The sequence below is a fragment of the Zingiber officinale genome, chromosome 2B (assembly GCF_018446385.1).
Source record: "Zingiber officinale cultivar Zhangliang chromosome 2B, Zo_v1.1, whole genome shotgun sequence".
Taxonomy (NCBI): domain Eukaryota; kingdom Viridiplantae; phylum Streptophyta; class Magnoliopsida; order Zingiberales; family Zingiberaceae; genus Zingiber; species Zingiber officinale.
The window spans coordinates 54,074,735-54,084,294 of NC_055989.1; the positions used below are offsets into that span (position 1 = coordinate 54,074,735).

At 35.9% G+C, this 9,560-nt stretch overlaps 1 long non-coding RNA gene across 1 annotated transcript; it reads right to left on the bottom strand.

The window, feature by feature from the left end:
• Positions 1–3,157: 3,157 nt before the first annotated feature.
• Positions 3,158–3,481, bottom strand: LOC122045652. The gene is made up of 2 exons (XR_006130059.1): positions 3,379–3,481; positions 3,158–3,288 (listed from the first exon to the last, which is right to left on the bottom strand). It is a non-coding gene; the product is annotated as an uncharacterized LOC122045652 (long non-coding RNA).
• Positions 3,482–9,560: the final 6,079 nt, after the last annotated feature.

The following is a 9,560-nucleotide window of genomic DNA, read 5'->3' on the forward strand; positions in this document are numbered from 1 at the left end:
AGTAAGCTATGAGCACTCATGGCTCAGTAAGTTCCTTTCCTACTCACAAAAACCGTCAAGCATATTAAAATCACAAGTCATAAGGCATAAAGACAAATGTAACATGTTAAGAGCATATCATGGCATATCATAACATAACATAAATTATCATGGCATAACATATCATGATCATCAAACGTATCCTGTCATAGCATAACCTCAGCATAACTAGCATGGCGTAATCATAAAGTATAATCATGGTACATCCCTAACCATATATCATGCAACATATGCAACATGTCTTTTGAAAACTTATACAATACATACTTGAACATAATTTCAACATGATTAGGGCCCCGGCTTGTACCACATACATAATTGCGCGCGTCCTATGTAGGTCCAAGGTAGCAAGTCTTGAACCCTACAAGGCATACATACTAGGCTCGTTTCTTAGTCCATTGACCTAGGGGCACTTAGGAGCCCATCCCTAACGAGGTCCGTTTCTTAGTCCATCGACCCCGGGGCGCTTATGGAGTCCACCCTTGGTACAAGCCATACATAAAGTAAAGTAGCATGACTTAACTTACATATCATAGTTCTTATCATTTCATGCATATCATATTTTTTAACATATCATAAAGCATGCATATTTAAGCACACAGCACATGCATGAATCATAACATACATCATGAACATATCACTTATCTTAAAGCATGCATATTTGGGCACACAGCACATGCATGAATCATAGGCTTGCATAACGAACGTATCATTTTATCATGTCATAAAGTAAGCATGTTTGAGCACATAGTACATACATGGGTCATAAGCATACATGAAAGAACATAACACATATCCTAAAAAGACATAACCATTCATGGAATCATTAAATATCATCTCTTCATAGCATGTGAGGTATATCTAGTCACTAAACCCATATGGCCGAAAGTCATGAAAGGGTCCACATGATCTCTAGACAACATACAAATATAAAAATTCTCATGATATCTTCACATACTAACATAAGAAAGATCATAAGTATGTTAACATAAATTTTAAAGCCCTCCTAGGTTTCCAATTATTTCATGGCCGAAACCTTTCATGAAGAGGAATCAAGTTCTAAGCAACATGTAAACATATAAACCCTATACCCATATCATATTATATTTCATAGGGAACTACTTAAGCACATTTAGTTTGGGTTCTAAGTTCCCTAAGCTCCTAATCATACCATGGCCGAACCCTAGCTTATCTCATCCTAGGTTACAAGTAGCATAGAGGTGTTGAACCTTAAGCCAACATGTTATACATTTTCATGAGGAACAACATAAGCATGTTTGTTTCAAATTTCAAACTTCCTAGACCCATTAACTCAAGGTGGCCGAACCTAACAATCATGGAATTAGGTTTTTAGTGGCATAAGAGTATGAAACCACAACTACATTCCATAGCATACATCATAAGAACATCATAAGCATATATAAGTTGGGTTCTAATCTCTCTAAGCCTTTAAACTTGTAGTGGCCGAAACATGTAAATCATGAAACTAGATTTTTAGTGACATGAGAGCATGGGAACCACAACTACATTTCATAGCATATATCTCAAGGGCATCATAAGCATGTATAAGTTGGATTCAAATTTCTCTAGGCCCTTTAAACTTGTAGTGGCCGAAACTTAACAAGCATGAAACTAAGTTTCTAGTGGCATAAGAGCATGGAAACCCTACCCAATTTTCATGGCTTCATAACAAGGAACAACATGAGTATACTTAGTTAAAAATCTACACATACTAGCTTTAAAACCTAATGTGGCCGAAAGTTACATGTATTCAAAATTCTATATAACAAGCAATCATAAAACATCAACTAGTTTCATATTATTTTATCAAGAAGGTCATGAGCCTCTTAGCCTTGGTTTCAACTTTCCTAGACTTCAACTCTCATCACAACCGAACCCTCATAAGCATGAAATAAAATTCATAACTAACATACAATCATGGCATAACATTTTAGCTTCATGTCTTGTCTTAGGAAAAATCTTATCATGCTTGGTCTTAGGTTTTAAAACTCTCCTAGGCCTTTACTCCTTTCTTGGCCGAATATTCATGAGCATGTAAATGGAGTTTCAAACAACATACAAGTAAGAGAAAAGTTAACAACCTCATTATCATAGGGTACATAACCAAAAGAATAAGGAAACATGCTTAATTTGAGTTTTGAACTTACCTAGTCTTCTTGTTCATGCTTGGCCGAAACATGTAAATCATGAAACTAATTTTTCATTAATTATTTTAGCATGGAAACCATAGATTAACTTCTTACATAAAATACATGTCACAAGAAAAATAGAAAGCATATCTAATCACAACTTTCTTAAACTCTTCTTCTTGTTTTTGACCGAATTTTCTTAAACAACATCTTAAGTTTTTTAAGCGATCTATCTCCATGAAAAACCATACAAACCATTGTACCACAGGTGAGGGGAAGCTTACCTAATGTTCACTTGTTAATCCTTAAGAAATGGTACCCTTGGTGAAGAGGAAGTAGGGAACTTCTTCTTCTAGCACTCCTTTCGATTTCTCTTGCTTGGAAGGTACACCTTGAAGGCTCCTTCTTGTAGTTTAGTTTTCTCTTAGGGAGAAACCTAAACTTGGCTTGTGGAGATGAGGGAGGAGGATGCTAGTCTCGGCAAAGGGTGAGGGAGAAGGGGAAAAAAATGAAAACCTTTAGTTCCTTTCCTTTTTATGCTAAGTAGGTGGAAGTTACCAAAATGAACTTTGCTTCCCTTCCTCCTTAATGCATACATGTATTTTTTTTAATGAAAAGATGTCCTCATTCCTTCCCCTTAACTCTTCTCTTCACTATCCTCTTTAAACTCCACGAAAATAGAGAAGGAAAGGGAGAAAGACAACTTGTCTTTTGCTTCTCTTTTTCTTAACCAAGAGGTAAACAAGAGAAAGAAGCCACTTGATTTTCCCTTTGTTCCTTCACTAAATTTTTAGCTTTACATTTAACTACAATTCCCATCATTTCCCTTTCACATATTATTCATTATCCTAGTGGTTAACATACATAATTTTATTTCTATCCTTGGTGGGAGGTTCAAGGTTCACACCTTCATCTCTTCTTTTTATTTCTCTTATTTCTTTTTCTTTGATTCTTCTTCTTTTATGTTCTAAAGCAAATAACACTCATATACTTATCTTATAATTTTGTGGGTGTTACAACGACGTTGCGAAGATCACCGGGGAGCAGCAAAGAGCGCCACGTCCCCAGTTTCCATCGACTCAGTGCGCGGACAGGATCACTATGTAAATGACATCATCCCAATAGGAGTTTAACAAAAAGTAATAATGAATTCTTAAATCTCTCCCTATACAAATGAAGAACCTCTCACAATGGAACGAGCATGCTTTGCACTCCTATACGTCTGGACGGTGTTGTGCGTCCATCTCGCCTCCTCGCCTACTTCGCCCGCATGCTCCTAGTAGACGTCCTCACCTGTAATGTAGGCATCATGAGTCTACGAACCTAGCAAGTATAATCCTATATGAGTAATATGATATCCATGAAGTAGCAAGAATAGTAACTAGCATGCATAAACTTACCTCAAATACAGCGACCTGAAGAAACATATGATATATAAAAAGTTCCTACATACCTAATAAGGGTGAATATGTCACATATCCGATAACCACAATTAGAGCCAGTCAACAGTCCCATGAACCTAGAGGTACCTCCTAGAGAATATGCAGTCAGTCATATAGCCAAAACTAACAATAAATTATCAGTCAAGTTTGGAAGGGCCCTCCCCGGAGCTCATCCCGGGACACCCATCCTGTATTGTCACCACATATGCACATACCCATCCAATTAGCCACATAGGATTCATATAACCATAATAAAATTCCAGTCATTCATTCCATAATATTTTCCCGTCATTCCTTCCATATTCGTTTCTATAACATTAGCATACCTCATTTAATCCGTAGGCATATCAATCCACAGGAAACTTTCCATATACAAATCATGCATAACATAAGAATATCCAAGATTAGGAGCCTAAACCAAACTTAATAAAATAAAGAGCAGTAAAAACTTTCAACATTACCAAAACTAAGCTCACGACTACCTATCCACAAAAATAAAACCGCAGGCAACACAATCATCATCTATCTAGTAAATTGGAACAACATCGAAATCTAACCCCATTTCCCTAAGATGATCGTCAACTAGCAGCCCTATCGGAGGGCAGCACAAGGAACGAAAACAAAGCCAAAGAATCAATTTACATACTACCTCTTTCTTGTCCTACTGGAACAAAACCATTTTGAGGAGTATACGTAATCATCGAAACCAACAGAACCTCACAAAAACTGATGCATAATCATTGGAAAAGTAACTTACACAAAAATAGAGCATCAACCCAGATTGTCCTGCCAAAACTTAAAGAGCAATCACATACCTACAAAGGAATATACTTGCAACTTCTTATCCTACACTAGAAATTTCGACCAATGTGAAGGAATCATGCGGAACGTCGGAATCGAATCGAAACCTCGGCAGCAGAAGGAAAAGCAAGGCTACGTAGAAATCCCGAAAGCAACATGGCGAAGGATATCATTGAATTCGAGCTACAACATTCCGAATCTATCTAGGAGTCCGGAGAGCATCATGAAAGTGAAGAACTTCGTCAAAAACCAACTACAATCCACAATCTATCGGAAAACATAAATACATCGAACAACATTATAGGAAATAGAACATCATTCTTCCAAACCCACACCAGCAACCATCTGACCTCAAATCCAGAAGCAATAAGAGAAAGGAAATGTATCACTAAACAACCTACACCTGTTAATTCTGTCCACAGAAATACAGCAGTTGGGAGAAACATGTACAATATAAAATCTACCCACAATCTACTCAATTATGTCTAGAAACTTAGAGCAGCTCTAAGATGTAAGAACAATACATAGGAAAATCAATTCAAAGTCTAAACTACCAGAAATCCAGGTGAAACCAAAGCCACAGAACACTTCAAATTAAATCCATAAGAAAATTCCATGGTAATTCTTTCCAAATCATTACAGCATTTCATAAGAAATAGAGAAATAAGGGAAAAACATAGTATCTCCAATCCGGGCCTAAGCGCTTGCAATCTATCCAAGTCATTTAAAAGCAATAGACAACAGAACATCATCTATCCAAGCTTAATCCTTCGAATAACCATCCAGAACACAAACAACAAAAAAACTGCATCATAACTTCCGAACTAACAGTAGCCATATAAGATCAAAAACAAACACCATTGGAAACAAGAACGAATCACAAGAGAACGAAATCGAACTAAAATACTACACAAAATCATCTACATAAATGCCAGCAACTACACTAAGAATCCAAGCAAGGAAACTCAATTCAACAAGCATGCCCGAAATCCATTGCGCAAATCAAAAGGAAAGCTCGTGATGAAGCCAAAACATTATGGAACACGCAAATCGCGTCTCGTTCAACCATTTGGACATCACAATCAAGCACTTTTAGGTATCCCTAGCTACATATCCTTTACCTCCCAGATCTCCTATTTCATATGAGGAGGTACTTGCCTTTTCTCTTCTTACGTCTTTGTTGCTGTTGCCGGACGCGAGAAGGCCTCGCCAGTGCTGTCGGCCGACGAGGACATCTGCCCGATCGATCGTGATGCCCTCAGAGGAATCTCCCACACGATGGCGCTTGATCGTCTCCAAGGCTGATGGCGATCCCGTTCGGCAGAGACAGAAGGGGAAAGGGGAAATCGACGATTCTAGTAGGTAAGAGTGGAGAGGAGAAAATAGAAAATTTATACCTAGGTTAAGTTAATTGGTACTTAGGTTAATTAATTCCTACCTTAGGTTAATTGAATCAATCAACTCCTAACTTAATTAGGTATTTTTAAACAGACTTTCTCATACCTAATTATACCCCTTAACACCTAAAATAATTCCCTAAACATTCATAAAAATTCCAATTGACTCCATAAATTCATATTAACTTAATTCCTGATAAATCATCCATGAAAACATATTTATTTTTCCTTAAACTAATCTAATTAGGTTAGATTTTTATTATTTACACCTTTATCCATATTTTTAGTATCTAATAACCTTCTGTATTTATTTTATACCCATCCAAGCCGTATAAAATTTATAATTTACATCACCAAGTTCCCCCCTTTTTTTATAAATTTTTATGCATATTTAGGTCATGAAATTTATTTAAGTTCAGATATACTATATCCTATTTGATTAACATAATTAAAACTGGCCACTTAAGTTAAACTCCATTCTAATTATACCCAACTAATTAAATAATTACTTTTAATTTAAAACAATTAGTTTTGGGACATTACAATTCCTCCCCCTTAAATAAAATTTTGTCCTCGAAATTGAATCTTACTCAACAATTCTGGATAGTGACTTCTCATGTCTCCCTTGGTTTCATCATACCTAATCTCTTAACATGGATGAAACCTTGTTTAAGCTTATATTCTATATGCCCTTAACCAAATCCCTCTTAGTAATCATTGCAATCAACACATAATCCATTTAGAAAACATTCACATCTTTAATCTTTTCCTAACAAAATCTACATATTACTGAACAAAAATATTAAGTTATTAATCATAAACATGTATCCCTATTCCCTACCACAACATTTCAACATACATCCCTTCCACCGGAAAGAAATCATTCATTCCCTAACATAAACATTCTATCCTTGTTCATAAACGGTACATGAATATCCTCAACCCATCATCAATTTATACTTACCAATTAATTTTCAAAAGCACATAACAACTTGAAACATATACTTCATAAATCTATGCATTTCATTATATTGCCAATTCTATTCATGGGATTAAAAATCCGAACATACATTCAATCAATGAGATAACATCAATCCTTGAAAGAAAAATAGATTTTCTAAGTTTATACTCAACACTAACATAATATCATAAACTCTAGACAAGGAAGAATGAGCAAATATCTCTAAGCATCACATTCCTCACTAAAATGACCTGAATTCTGAATAAGGAGAGGTGAAGTCTCTAACTTTTGCATTCAACAGAAGATACCATCAATACTAGACAGGTAAAAGTAAAGTTTCTGAACTTACATCCAACATATACCACTGATTATTATTTAGTTGATTAAGAACCAAAACCTAAGCACAACTACTCTTTATTGGTTAAAGAAAATAGCTCCCATCTAACCCCTGCTGAAATTTCTGCATCTTCAATAACTAGAAATTTTAGCACATGCAAGTTGTTCTTACACATTCAACATACATAATCTGTGCATAGTATTACTGTTTTTATAAATCCATTACAAGTTTTCAACAAATATAAATACATGTGCCTTTCTTATTAATGTTCTTCTTACACAAATCTATCATAAATCTTCAGCAAATACAAGAACAGTAATATGTTCTGATTGGCCAATCTATTCCTCTAAACTCTGTATTGCTATCTACATGAATTAACTAAGATTTGAAGCACAACTCAATCGTCCTATTATATTCTACCAGACTACCCTAGGTTTTCCTAATCTTCTTATAATTTAGAGTTATCTTTTGATAACCTCAGTGGTAAACTCAAGGGAATATAGATAGAATAGCTAAACAACTAGGATATGAATAGAACAAGCAAGCTACGGAAAGTTTCTCAAGTAACAAGAGTAACAATGATCATAACTAATTACTTTCTAAAAGTAAAAAAATTTATTTTATCTGATTAATCATGCACTCAGTAATTTGTTAAGAGAATCAAGTAGGCAAATACACTACAATTCATTTATTTACCTCTTATTTCATAATCAAGCACCTTTTAAAGATATTATCATGGTTATCTAATACCATTAATGTTTTATATTTAATCATGCACATGCACAAGATAATTATAATGAGTCAAGTAGGAAAACCTCCAGATCTAACCGTAATAGAACAAAATTTGAACCATCATGCAAAATCAAAAGCCAATAACAAGGAACTTCCAACAACCAATCCATTCCAAGAAATCTGGTGCTAGGTAAGGATTGTTGCATTTCATGTATTTAGTTATATGATTTGCCTTAGGTTCATAGCCAAATATCCTATATGAACATATATTTTAATATCAAATGAAGAATTGTTAATAATTTTTTTTTTCATCATTCAATCCTATCACTTTTAGCCTTATTTATATTGAGGTATAGTAACAAGATTTTCATCATAGCATTTAGAACAATTACAATTTAGCACAACTCAAGCATGACAATCTGTACAGGAAGTTACGAAAAGACAAAAATTTAATTTTAATCAAACCTTTAAGCACCAAATGATTGAAACGTTACCTTAAACATGGTATCAACTATTTCCTACAGCTAGGTATATGCAGAGTTAACCTCACCAAATAGGGGTCTAAGCATGATGATTCGGTTACCAGGTGTTCAGAGACCCACTAAGCTTTACTATGATCAAAGTATCCTCACATAAAAACATAACTTGTCCAACCACTTTTTAAATTAGCAAACAAGCATGGGTAGTAATAATTTAAATCTAGTAACTGTGCAGGTAAGTATAAAGCAATTGCATAAACCATATGAATTGTAAAACTAAACTTGTATAGAGTCATTAAGAGCTCAAGGTGAAATGTATAAAGTAGCATTCAAGAACTTAAGCTATGCATACCTAGAACAAAGAATTCATAATGACATGGTCGCAACAAATCATAAAATCACTTGTTCTCATTTAAATCCATGACAATCAAACAAATCAACAATACTTAAAGAGGGAAAACGATCATTCTTGGCTACAAAACCTCACGAGCATGCATCACAAATAAGGAATCTATTCATTGTTGGTACGGGAAGCATCCGACGACCGAACTTTAGTTTTGATAATGACAAAGGGATTCAAAGTTAAGATTATTTGTTATCTAATATGTTCATGGAGCTTGTAGGAAAGTCCTAAGTGATACTTAGGCAAAAGTCCTAGCTGCGATTAGGCAAGGTGAAAACCTTAGGGGGTGGTAACCCTAGGTCCTAGGGGGTAGTAACCCTAGGTGAAGGAAAAAACCTAAGGGGGGGGGTAACCTTAGGTCCTAGGGAGTGGTAACCCTAGGTGGAGAAAAACCCTAAGGGGCGGCAACCTTAGGTCCTAGGGGGTGGTAACCCTAGGTGGAGAAAAACCCTAGGGGGCGGTAACCCTAGGTCCTATGGGGTGGTAACCCTAGGCGAAAAGTCCAGTCGGTCTGGAGGACCGGACTGACACCAGGTAATCTCTCCTGAGGAGAGTAGGTGAGGACGCGCTCCCCGTAGAGGGAACAGTAGGCGTCGGGTCGACCTAGGGTTTCCTGTCGGAAATCCGAAGTCAGACCCAGACAGTCCGATGACTGTCAAACTCTTAATTTATCATGTTTATATCAGTTCTAACTTTGTCTTGCAGGGTACCGTATTATTTTGGGACTAACATATCTTACAGGTACAAAAGGAACAAGTTGAGCCTCGGATGAACAGTGTCCGAGGCGCCTCCATGGAGCTTGGAGGCACCTCGGGTACA